Source organism: Lolium rigidum, chromosome 1 (assembly GCF_022539505.1).
Source record: "Lolium rigidum isolate FL_2022 chromosome 1, APGP_CSIRO_Lrig_0.1, whole genome shotgun sequence".
Lineage (NCBI taxonomy): Eukaryota > Viridiplantae > Streptophyta > Magnoliopsida > Poales > Poaceae > Lolium > Lolium rigidum.
Window position 1 is genome coordinate 49010801 of NC_061508.1, and position 13841 is coordinate 49024641.

The window sequence follows — 13841 nt, forward strand, 5'->3', positions numbered from 1 at the left end:
CTAAAGTCTAGATAACTTCTAGTATTGAGTTTGAACAACAAGGAAGACGGTGTAGAGTCTTATAATGTTTACAATATGTCTTTTATGTGAGTTTTGCTGCACCGATTCATCCTTGTGTTTGTTTCAAATAACCTTGCTAGCCTAAACCTTGTATCGAGAGGGAATACTTCTCATGCATCCAAAATCCTTGAGCCAACCACTATGCCATTTGTGTCCACCATACCTACCTACTACATGGTATTTCTCCGCCATTCCAAAGTAAATTGCTTGAGTGCTACCTTAAAATTTCTATCCTTTACCTTTGCAATATATAGCTCATGGGACAAATAGCTTAAAAACTATTGTGGTATTGAATATGTACTTATGCACTTTATCTCTTATTAAGTTGCTTGTTGTGCGATAACCATGTTTCTGGGGACGCCATCAACTACTCCTTGTTGAATATCATGTGAGTTGCTATGCATGTCCGTCTTGTCTCAAATAAGGGAGATTTACCACTCATTTAATGGTTAGAGCATGCATAATGTTAGAGAAAAACATTGGGCCACTAACTAAAGCCATGATCCATGGTGGAAGTTTCAGTTTTGGACATATATCCTCAATCTCATATGAGAACATTAATTGTTGCTACATGCTTATGCATTAAAGAGGAGTCCATTATCTGTTGTCTATGTTGTCCCGGTATGGATGTCTAAGTTGAGAATAATCAAAAGCGAGAAATCCAATGCGAGCTTTCTCCTTAGACCTTTGTACAGGCGGCATAGAGGTACCCCTTTGTGACACTTGGTTAAAACATGTGTATTGCGATGACAATCCCGGTAATCCAAGCTAATTAGGACAAGGTGCGGGCACTATTAGTATACTATGCATGAGGCTTGCAACTTGTAAGATATAATTTACATAACACATATGCTTTATTACTACCGTTGACAAAATTGTTTCTTGTTTTCAAAACCAAAGCTCTAGCACAAATATAGCAATCAATGCTTCCCTCTGCGAAGGGCCTTTCTTTTACTTTTATGTTGAGTCAGTTCACCTATCTCTCTCCACCTCAAGAAGCAAACACTTGTGTGAAGCTGTGCATTGATTCCTACATATTTGCATATTGCACTTGTTATATTACTTTACATTGACAATATCCATGAGATATACATGTTATAAGTTGAAAGCAACCGCTGAAACTTAATCTTCCTTTGTGTTGATTCAATACCTTTAATTTGATTTATTGCTTTATGAGTTAACTCTTGTGCAAGACTTATTGATGCTTGTCTTGAAAGTGCTATTCATGAAAAGTCTTTGCTTTATGATTCATTTGTTTACTCATGTCATTACCATTGTTTTGATTGCTGCATTCATTACATATGCTTACAATAGTATGATCAAGGTTATGATGGCATGTCACTCCAGAAATTATCTTTGTTATCGTTTACTGCTCGGGACGAGCAGGAACTAAGCTTGGGGATGCTTGATACGTCTCCGACGTATCGATAATTTCTTATGTTCCATGCCACATTATTGATGATATCTACATGTTTTATGCATACTTTATGTCATATTTATGCATTTTCCGGCACTAACCTATTAACGAGATGCCGAAGAGCCAGTTGCTATTTTCTGCTGTTTTTGGTTTCAGAAATCCTAGTAAGGAAATATTCTCGGAATTGGACGAAATCAACGCCCAGGGGCCTATTTTTGCACGAAGCTTCCAGAAGTCCGAGAGAGAGTCGAAGTGGGGCCACGAGGTGGCCAGACAACAGGGCGGCGCGGCCCAAGCCCTGGCCGCGCCGGCCTGGTGTGTGGGCCCCTCGTGACGCCCCTTTACCTGCCCTTCCACCTACATATAGTCTTCGTCGTGAAACCCCCAGTACCGAGAGCCACGATACGGAAAACCTTCCAGAGACGCCGCGAATCCCATCTCGGGGGATTCAGGAGATCGCCTCCGGCACCCTGCCGGAGAGGGGAATCATCTCCCGGAGGACTCTTCACCGCCATGGTCGCCTCCGGAGTGATGAGTGAGTAGTTCACCCCTGGACTATCGGTCCATAGCAGTAGCTAGATGGTCGTCTTCTCCTCATGTGCTTCATTGTCGGATCTTGTGAGCTGCCTAACATGATCAAGATCATCTATCTGTAATGCTATATGTTGTGTTTGTTGGGATCCGATCGATAGAGAATACTATGTTATGTTGATTATCAATCTATTACCTATGTGTTGTTTATGATCTTGCATGCTCTCCGTTATTAGTAGAGGCTCTGGCCAAGTTTTTACTCTTAACTCCAAGAGGAGTACTTATGCTCGATAGTGGGTTCATGCCTCCATTAAATCTGGGACAGTGACAGAAAGTTCTAAGGTTGTGGATGTGTTGTTCCCACTAGGGATAAAACATTGATGCTATGTCCGAGGATGTAGTTATTGATTACATTACGCACCATACTTAATGCAATTGTCTATTGTTTGCAACTTAATACTGGAAGGGTTCGGATGATAACCTGAAGGTGGACTTTTTAGGCATAGATGCATGTTGGATAGCGGTCTATGTACTTTGTCGTAATGCCCAATTAAATCTCACAATACTCATCATATCATGTATGTGCATGGTCATGCCCTCTCTATTTTTCAATTGCCCAACTGTAATTTGTTCACCCAACATGCTAATTATCTTATGGGAGAGACACCTCTAGTGAACTGTGGACCCCGGTCCATTCTTTTACATCGTATACAATCTACTGCAATACTTGTTCTACTGTTTTCTGCAAACAATCATCATCCACACTATACATCTAATACTTTGTTACAGCAAGCCGTTGAGATTGACAACCTCACTGTTTCGTTGGGGCAAAGTACTTTGGTTGTGTTGTGCAGGTTCCACGTTGGCGCCAGAATCCCTGGTGTTGCGCCGTGATACGCGTACAGCACACGTCCGTTGGGAACCCCAAGAGGAGGTGTGATGCGTACAGCGGCAAGTTTTCCCTCAGTAAGAAACCAAGGTTTATCGAACCAGTAGGAGCCAAGAAGCACGTCGAAGGTTGATGGCGGCGGGATGTAGTGCGGCGCAACACCAGGGATTCCGGCGCCAACGTGGAACCTGCACAACACAACCAAAGTACTTTGCACCAACGAAACAGTGAGGTTGTCAATCTCACCGGCTTGCTGTAACAAAGGATTAGATGTATAGTGTGGATGATGATTGTTTGCAGAAAACAGTAGAACAAGTATTGCAGTAGATTGTATGCGATGTAAAAGAATGGACCGGGGTCCACAGTTCACTAGAGGTGTCTCTCCCATAAGATAAATAGCATGTTGGGTGAACAAATTACAGTTGGGCAATTGACAAATAGAGAGGGCATGACCATGCACATACATGATATGATGAGTATTGTGAGATTTAATTGGGCATTACGACAAAGTACATAGACCGCTATCCAGCATGCATCTATGCCTAAAAAGTCCACCTTCGAGTTATCATCCGAACCCCTTCCAGTATTAAGTTGCAAACAACATGACAATTGCATTAAGTATGGTGCGTAGTAATCAATAACTACATCCTCGGACATAGCATCAATGTTTTATCCCTAGTGGCAACAGACATCCACAACCTTAGAACTTTCGTCATCGTCCTAGATTTAATGGAGGCATGAACCCACTATCGAGCATAAGTACTCCCTCTTGGAGTTAAGAGTAAAAACTTGGCCAGAGCCTCTACTAATAACGGAGAGCATGCAAGATCATAAACAACACATAGGTAATAGATTGATAATCAACATAACATAGTATTCTCTATCCATCGGATCCCAACAAACACAGCATATAGCATTACAGATATATGATCTTGATCATGTTAGGCAGCTCAGAAGATCCGACAATGAAGCACATGAGGAGAAGACAACCATCTAGCTACTGCTATGGACCCATAGTCCAGGGGTGAACTACTCACTCATCACTCCGGAGGCGACCATGGCGGTGTAGAGTCCTCGCGGGAGATGATTCCCCTCTCCGGCAGGGTGCCGAGGCGATCTCCCGAATCCCCCGAGATGGGATTGGCGGCGTCTCTGGAAGGTTTTCCGTATCGTGGCTCTCGGTACTGGAGTTTTCGCGACGAAGACTATATGTAGGCGGAAGGGCAAGTCAGGGGGCCACACGAGGGCCCCACACAACAGGCCGGCGCGGCCAAGGCTTGGGCCGCGCCGCCCTAGTGTGGCGCCACCTCGTGGCCCCACGTCGTCTCTCCCTCGGACTTCTGGAAGCTTCGTGCAAAAATAGGCCCCTGGGCGTTGATTTCGTCCAATTCCGAGAATATTTCCTTACTAGGATTTCTGAAACCAAAAACAGCAGAAAACAACAACTGGCTCTTCAGCATCTCGTTAATAGGTTAGTGCCGGAAAATGCATAAATATGACATAAAGTATGCATAAAACATGTAGATATCATCAATAATGTGGCATGGAACATAAGAAATTATCGATACGTCGGAGACGTATCAGCATCCCCAAGCTTAGTTCCTGCTCGTCCCGTGCAGGTAAACGATAACAAAGATAACTTCTGGAGTGACATGCCATCATAACCTTGATCATACTATTGTAAGCATATGTAATGAATGCAGCGATCAAAACAATGGTAATGACATGAGTAAACAAATGAATCATAAAGCAAAGACTTTTCAAGAATAGCACTTTCAAGACAAGCATCAATAAGTCTTGCATAAGAGTTAACTCATAAAGCAATAAATCAAAGTAAAGGTATTGAAGCAACACAAAGGAAGATTAAATTTCAGTGGTTGCTTTCAACTTATAACATGTATATCTCATGGATATTGTCAATGTAAAGTAATATAACAAGTGCAATATGCAAGTATGTAGGAATCAATGCACAGTTCACACAAGTGTTTGCTTCTTGAGGTGGAGAGAGATAGGTGAGCTGACTCAACATAAAAGTAAAAGAAAGGCCCTTCGCAGAGGGAAGCATTGATTGCTATATTTGTGCTAGAGCTTTGGTTTTGAAAACAAGAAACAATTTTGTCAACGGTAGTAATAAAGCATATGTGTTATGTAAATTATATCTTACAAGTTGCAAGCCTCATGCATAGTATACTAATAGTGCCCGCACCTTGTCCTAATTAGCTTGGATTACCGGGATTATCATCGCAATACACATGTTTCAACCAAGTGTCACAAAGGGGTACCTCTATGCCGCCTGTACAAAGGTCTAAGGAGAAAGTTCGCATTGGATTTCTCGCTTTTGATTATTCTCAACTTAGACATCCATACCGGGACAACATAGACAACAGATTATGGACTCCTCTTTAATGCATAAGCATGTAGCAACAATTAATGTTCTCATATGAGATTGAGGATATATGTCCAAAACTGAAACTTCCACCATGGATCATGGCTTTAGTTAGCGGCCCAATGTTCTTCTCTAACATTATGCATGCTCTAACCATTAAATGAGTGGTAAATCTCCCTTACTTCAGACAAGACGAACATGCATAGAAACTCACATGATATTCAACAAAGAGTAGTTGATGGCGTCCCCAGGAACATGGTTATCGCACAACAAGCAACTTAATAAGAGATAAAGTGCATAAGTACATATTCAATACCACAATAGTTTTTAAGCTATTTGTCCCATGAGCTATATATTGCAAAGGTAAAGGATAGAAATTTTAAAGGTAGCACTCAAGCAATTTACTTTGGAATGGCGGAGAAATATCATGTAGTAGGTAGGTATGGTGGACACAAATGGCATAGTGGTTGGCTCAAGGATTTTGGATGCATGAGAAGTATTCCCTCTTGATACAAGGTTTAGGCTAGCAAGGTTATTTGAAACAAACACAAGGATGAACCGGTGCAGCAAAACTCACATAAAAGATATATTGTAAACATTATAAGACTCTACACCGTCTTCCTTGTTGTTCAAACTCAATACTAGAAATTATCTAGACTTTAGAGAGACCAATTATGCAAACCAAATTTAGCAAGCTCTAGGTGTTTCTTCATTAATAGGTGCAAAGTATATGATGCAAGAGCTTAAACATGAGCACAACAATTGCCAAGTATCAAATTATTCAAGAAATTTTAGAATTACTACATGTAGCATTTCCCGATTCCAACCATATAACAATTTAACGAAGAAGATTCAACCTTCGCCATGAATACTATGAGTAAAGCCTAATGACATATGTGTCCATATGCAACAGCGGAGCGTGTCTCTCTCCCACACAATGAATTCTAGGATCCATTTTATTCAAACAAAACAAAAACAAAAACAAACCGACGCTCCAAGCAAAGCACATAAGATGTGATGGAATCAAAATATAGTTTTAGGGGAGGAACCTGATAATGTTGTCGATGAAGAAGGGGATGCCTTGGGCATCCCCAAGCTTAGACGCTTGAGTCTTCTTAAAATATGCAGGGGTGAACCACCGGGCATCCCCAAGCTTAGAGCTTTCACTCTCCTTGATCATATTGTATCATCTCCCTCTCTTGATCCTTGAAAACTTCCTCCACACCAAACTCAAAACAACTCATTAGAGGGTTAGTGCACAATTAAAATTTACATGTTCAGAGGTGACATAATCATTCTTAATACTTCTGGACATTGCACAAAGCTACTGAAAGTCAATGGAATAGAAAAATCCATCAAGCATATCAAAACAGGCAATGCGAAATAAAAGGCAGAATCTGTCAAAACAGAACAGTTCGTAAAGACGAATTTTATTGAGGCACCAGACTTGCTCAAATGAAAATGCTAAAATTGAATGAAAGTTGCGTACATATCTGAGGATCACTCACGTAACTTGGCATAATTTTCTGAGTTACCTACAGAGAATTAGGCCCAGATTCGATGACGACAAAGAAATGCATTTTACACGCAGTAATCCAAATCTAGTATGAACCTTACTATCAACGACTTTACTTGGCACAACAATGCACAAAACTAAGATAAGGAGAGGTTGCTACAGTAGTAAACAACTTCCAAGACTCAAATATAAAATAAAAGTGATGTAGTAAAATAATGGGTTGTCTCCCATAAGCGCTTTTCTTTAACGCCTTTCAGCTAGGCGCAGAAAGTGTATATCAAGTATTATCAAGAGATGAAGTATCAACATTATTTTCACAATTTATCCCATTGGGTATCTTCCGTTAGATGCTCCCTTATCTATAGTGGTTTTAAGAGCTTTATCAATGTTAGGCCTATAATAGCTTTTTGGTTTAGGCCCCTTAGAGATATACATGAACCTTTGCTCCTTTCCCACATAAGCTTTCTCTCTAAACTTTATAGATGAAAAGGTTGAACCCAATATTCCCATAGCCTCTTCAAGTTCACTAATCCTTTGGGTTTGATTATCATGAATAGCACAAGATTGTAAGATGGCGATTCTCTCATTAATTCCACCTAGAGATTTATCAAGTTTATCGGTGCTATCAAGTAATGCTCCCAAAGTAGTATCAATACTTGGAAGGTTTTGCTCTATGGTTTCCAACTTTTTCATGACATCTTCAAGAGAGGTTTCAATTTTAACTTCATTAACAGGTGGTATTCCAAATAAACTCTCAATAATGCAACTAGCTTCTAAAGCGAGAGCGCCTAGGAAGTTACCTCCCGCGAGACAATCAAGAACATACCTATTCCAGCTAGAGATACCAACATAAAAATTCCTGAGTAGGATAGTGGTGGAGTGTTTCTTAGTGCACCTATTATGGGCATCACTAATTCTATGTAACAGACCAACTTTGCTAATTAAATAAATGAAGGTTTGTTCATAAGCATGCATGCATTTGCATTCAATTTGAGAAAATTTGCAAAAAAATTGTGTTCAAACAAAGTTGCAAATGTTGTGTTTTGGTCTCACAAAAGTTTGGTGCAAAAAGCCCCTCAAAATTTTGGGTCAAAATACCCTAAAAATACCAAAATCCTTCACTGTTTTTATTTTCCAGAAAAATCCCTAAAATCCAGGGGGTTTTCTGCAAAACCCCCTTTCTTCTTCGTCTACTGGAAGCAGCTTGGTGGCGCACGCGCGGCCGCCCGATGGCGCCGGCGGCCACGATAGCTGCGTCAAGCCTCGCCGCCCCCGGCGGCCTATAAAGTCGCCGCCGCCGGAGAGCAAACCCTAGCACGCCCATTTCTTCCCCCTCCTCCTCTCTGAGCCGCGCGCCACCAAACCCTAGCCGGCCAGAGCTCGCCGTCGCCGCCTCTACTCGCCTCCCCGCGCCAAGCCGCCAGCGCCAACAGCTCCGCCACGACGTCCTGGTTCTTCTCCACCAAGCGCCGGCCGCCGGGGAGCTCTCTACGGCGCCAATCGAGCGGAGCCCGTGCCGCCGGACCTCGCCAATCGCCGCCGATTCCGGCCACCTCCGGCGACGCCGTCTTCACCGGCGTGCTCAGGGTGAGCAGGCGGTCCTCCCCGTGCCCCTGGTTCCCCCTCTCTCGCCCTCTAGCGCCACCGCCACGCGGGCCTGCAAGCCCCGCCGTCGGACGTCGTCGCCGGCGACGTTCCGGCTACAATTAGCGGGCGGCGCCGCTACCAAATGGCTCGTCGCGTCGAGCTGCGTCGAATGCCCCCACGCGCGCGCCCTAATTTGGCCTCAATCGGCCGATTGATGCTCCACCTGCGAGCTCAAGGTCGTGCTGACATCATCATGACGTCAGCATGACGCAATAAATCATTTTCTAATTCTGTTTAATTCCAGTAATTGTTTCGTAATTCATATTAATTCAGAAAATGATGAATTTATATATCAATTTGATCAGAAAAACATTTCCTATTCGTTTATACATGTTTCATCCATGATTGAACCCATTAAATGTGGAGCTTAGTAGAAAACCCTAATACAACCCTCTCATATGGCGGTGTCCGATGCCGACACCCCCTTTAATTTGACGATGCACCTAGGGTTTCTCAATTCCGTTAATATGACATGTCATCCATATTGTATGCGCATTGCATTATGCCATGTGGTGAATGTTTGTTTCCCTTTCCGTATTTGGTTCTTCGCGATAGGATCCGAGCCGAGTCCGACGTCAACGCCACCGAAGAACGAGTACTCATCCGTCGAGGGACAAGGCAAGCCCTAACCTGGTTCATCTATGATTTCGAAATGATTTTATCTCGTGGTTCCTACATATCGCATACGATTCAACCTGTCTTTTATCGATAGATAGAGTTACCCTATCTGTTGCATGTCCGACCTTTGTAGCCTCGATACCCTGATCCACTGCTCCTAGCATAACTAGGTTTGGCATGTGTGCGTCGCGAGAGCCTTTATCTCTTATGCTTAGTGTAACACCCCAAAATTTTAAAACAAAAAGAAAATGAATTTCCTTTTTTCCAAAAATGAGAACCAACAAAAACTTTTATTAAATTAAGTTTGGTGCATAGTGAGCATGCTTATATGTTGTGATATTGCCATGATTGTTTATTTATGGCACTGAACCTAGTTTCAAAACCCTAAACCCTAATCTTCTCAAAACTAAATAGTATCAAATAAGAAGGAACTAAAATAAATAAAAAGGCATATGTGGGCATATAGCCCTAGTATGCAAATACTGACTAATACCATTCTTACTTTTCTAAATAGTGGTGAACCATTGAGATACTCCACTAAACCCTAAAACTCACCCCTCTTATCACCATCCTAGTTAAAATAAAATAAATGGAAATTAAATAAGAAAAAGGCATATGTGCCTATGGCTATTTTTATAAATCTTAACCCTAGACCCTCCTACCTTGTTTAGAAGTTTGGAAAACCTTCATACACTCTACCTAGCACTTATCAAACCAAATCCAAAGTGAAACCAAAGAAACTAAAAAGAAACTAAAAATGCCATAGAGGCATATGAGAGTAAAATGCAAATTTATGAATTTGGGAACCTTGACCCTAATATTTGTTATGAATGGTGGGATCACTCCTATATACCATTTCAACACTCAACCACACCATTTGGGTCAAGCCAAGTCAAATTTAAAACTCAAATGCAACATATGCATATAGTGCCTCACCTAGTTCCTTACATTGAGTGATTCCTTTTGTGCAATTGCCATGATGAGTGTTAGCATGCTTAACTATTGCTATGTGAACCATAATCAAGATCACAAAACCCTAACTTAAGGAGAAATAAAGAAAATGGGAAAAACCCATTCATCACTCACATATACTTTATGTAGAAATGCAAATTCTTCACCAAGGCCATAATTACTTGTTTCCTTGCTTCTAAAATACTTCAATGTGATAAACTAACACAATTGCATCATTGGATCAAGAATCAAATCAAAGAAAATCAAGATTTCATCTTACATATGATAATGGTCATTTGGGCCAAAATTATTTTCTTCACCACTTTACCCCCTGTATTTCCCAATTCCTAAACTAAACTTTGTCAACCAAAGCCATGTCATCCAAGACCATGTCAAGGTGAGTACTTTTCATGTTGACCACCATAGCTAGAGTTGACTAGGTTGACCAGAATTAAATTGCCAAAACAGGATCTGAGAAGAAAAACAAGATCACCTCAAATTTGAAACTCTGCAATTCTTTTCCAAATTGAGTGCCACCACCACCAAAACCTCACATTAATTATATCTTTAAGATTCACCAAAAAGAATTTCAAAATTTGAAAATTTTCTTCATGCGGCCATTGTGTCGAACAGTGGCGTGCATGAATTCAGTTTTGTGTTACACTCCTTTGTCCAGCAGATTCTTCACTAAACCACTTTAATCCGGTGATCATTTGCTAGTTCTAGCATCCCCGCATCATCCCTGTACTGGCCCTGGTCGATTAAAGTGAGAGGAGGGAGAGAAAAACTCTAAAACAACTCATGCCGTGGCCATGCCGGCCACTTTGTGCACCTCTCTCCCTGGCCACTCCCTTGTCGATTCTCCATGTCTTTGAGCATCTCTGCAGCACAAGGACTCCCCCTGTACCGCTCACTCGATCGCCCGTGCACTGCATTGCCCAGAACGGCCGTGTCCAGAACCATACCAGCACGCGCCCATGCACGCGGTGAGCGCGCACTGGCTGCGCCAGGACGCCACGCACTCGATCGCTGCCGTCCTCGCCCTGCATCCCTAGCACCGCGTCGAGTAGCTCCTCCATGACCTCTACGCACTAGACACACTCAAGCACGCGCAGAAGCATGGTCACCGTCGTCCTCGCCGTCGACGTACCGCGGGTACTCGTGATGATTTCTGCAAAGCTCGAGCGATCCTTTCGTCCCTCTCTCGCGCCGGCCTAGCTCTCGAGCACCGCTAGGACGACGCCTATCCACTTCCGTTCTCGCCTTGCCCTTTCGCTCGCCCCAGGAGTCGCGCCATGGCCGCGCCCTTGCAGCACCCCACGGCCACCATGCCCATCTATAAATAGAGCTCCTCAGCCCACGATCTCTTCACACCATCTGCTCCTCTCCCTTCTCTGAACACGCTCGCCACATCAATTTCACCCTTAGTCGCCGGAGCTGCTCGAATCGAGAGCTCGAGTCCGCCGGAGTCCGCAGATCAGCGTCGCCGATTGACGCCTCCCCAAGCGACGCCGCGACCACCAGTACACTCCCCGTCCTCGACAACGTCGACCAGCACCCATCAGCACTCCGCGGGAACCTCGGTAAGCCCTCCGACCCCCTAGGCTCGCCGTGAGCTCGTCGGAATCCCGCCGGAGACGATGGCCTCTGTGAGCCGTCGATCCATCCTCTAATCCAACGCCCCTCAGCGCGCGTACCGTTTCGCGTTAAGAGCAGCCGACAGGTGGCCCCCACCTTGTCGGCCGCAGCCCGCCCGCACCAGCTTGCTTGCTGGGCTGCGGAGTGAGTTTAAACTCGTTTCGGCCCGACAACGTTTCCCGCCAAGCCCATTTTTTTTAAAACGTGAATTTCTGTTTAATTCAAAATTCAATACTGATGCTAACTTCAAAATTAAATATCTCGAAATCTACTACACCAAATTTAACCAATTTTATATATTTAGAAAGCCCATGAAATTATCTAAATGATGGCACTGGCCTCATATACAAATTCGTATTAAATTTTGAATGACAAAAATAACAAGGCAGGGCCTTTTCTAACTTCAAATAATTATTAAAAATAATCTATAAATAATTTTAAGTTGAATCCAATTCTAATAAATCACAAATGATGTCCTCTAATTGATTATGCAGTAATCTAGACATGTTATTTGTATGATCATGGACAAGATCAAATAAGATAACCATGTAGTCAATTCTAGAACAATTCAACTTGGAATTCAAATGTAATAATGACTATGGAGCCATTTCTAGTCCATTTAACACATACACATAAACTTATTTAAATGGTATGGGAGCTCTCTCTCATTTAAATTGTGATCCTAAGTAATTCCAATAGAGGTACTGACCTTGGTCTGATAAGCTCATGCTTGGTTACTTAGTGATATTAAATCCTTACCATGCTAGTATTAAAATGCATGAGGTGTAGCACCTCATTTAAATCATTCTCACAAGTAAGATGAAGTAATGTGATGACCCTTGTTGCTTGGTCTCATATTTGCTCACTTAAGAATATTAAAATGTTTGCCATAGTAGCATTTAAATTGTTCCAACTAATCATTAAATCATATGAGAGGTATCCCTCTCATTTAAACCTTTGTCTCAAGTAATTCTACATGAGGTAGAGACCATGGTCTATTAACTCTCATATGGAATTATTTGATGATATTAAATCATTACTATGTGGGTATTAAATTGCATGAGGTGTATTTCCTCATTTAAATTATGTTTCTCAAATAATAAGTGTGAAGTGTTGACCTTAGTCAACATGTGCTCATACCTTAGTATTTGAGGAAATTAAATCTTAACAATACTTAATGAGAGGAGATTAGTTCTCCAAATAAATGAATAGAAACATTAATCAATATGGTAATGAGAGGAAAACTATTTTCTCCAAAGCATTAAAGAGTTATACTAATAAATAGTTATAATGAGAGGAAATTATTGTTTTCTTTATAATAAAACAAAGTAAATCACCATGCTAATAAGATGTGATGCTAGCATAGGCTTGTGTGAATCTTTGGTGTGTTTAGTCTAGCATGCAAGTTTTGTGTGGTGATTGTATCCTCGTATTCGTTTATAGACGCTAGTACCGAAGGCTACGAAGGGGACGACGAGAACATCTACGGAGAAGAAGGAGGAACATTTTGATCCATACACCAACCAAGGCAAGCTAACACTCTTGCAAGGCTCCCTTGTGCAAAGCTCTACAAGAGCAAGGCACCAATATTTTTACCTTATGCTTAATGCTCCTATCCCAAGTTTTTACTTTACAAGCTCTTCTAAATTTTGTTTATCAAAGTTTACCTTTTTGATTCATGATTCACTTGGTTTAGATATGGAGTAGAACAAGAGCATCAAATTTAGCCTAAAGCAAACAAAGCTAGATAGCACCCCTCATGACTAGTTGCTATTGCTAAAGAAATAAAATTGACTACTCTAGATGGGAACATGTGAAATGAAATGACTTTGAAAACCTTGGAATGAGGACTCATTCTATTGAAAGATTTTGAAGGTGAATATGACTTGTGAATGACTTGGTGAATTTTACAAAAAACTGATGGTTGGGTTCGGATGCGATACCATTCCAATTTACAAGTACCCCCACAATACCTGATTATGGGTAGGGCTTAACTGGAAGTTTATGTGTCTTAGTATGGGTTCCCTCTAAACAAGCGTCATCGGGGTTATGCCCAAAGCTGCCTCCACAACACAACGAAACGACGTTAAAGAAGAGGTGAATGTCCGGCCCAAGCCTCGTGCAGTTCCCGGTTGACTCGCGGTTTTCACCGGGAGGCCAAGCTCATGGGGAGAGGTGCTCATACTAG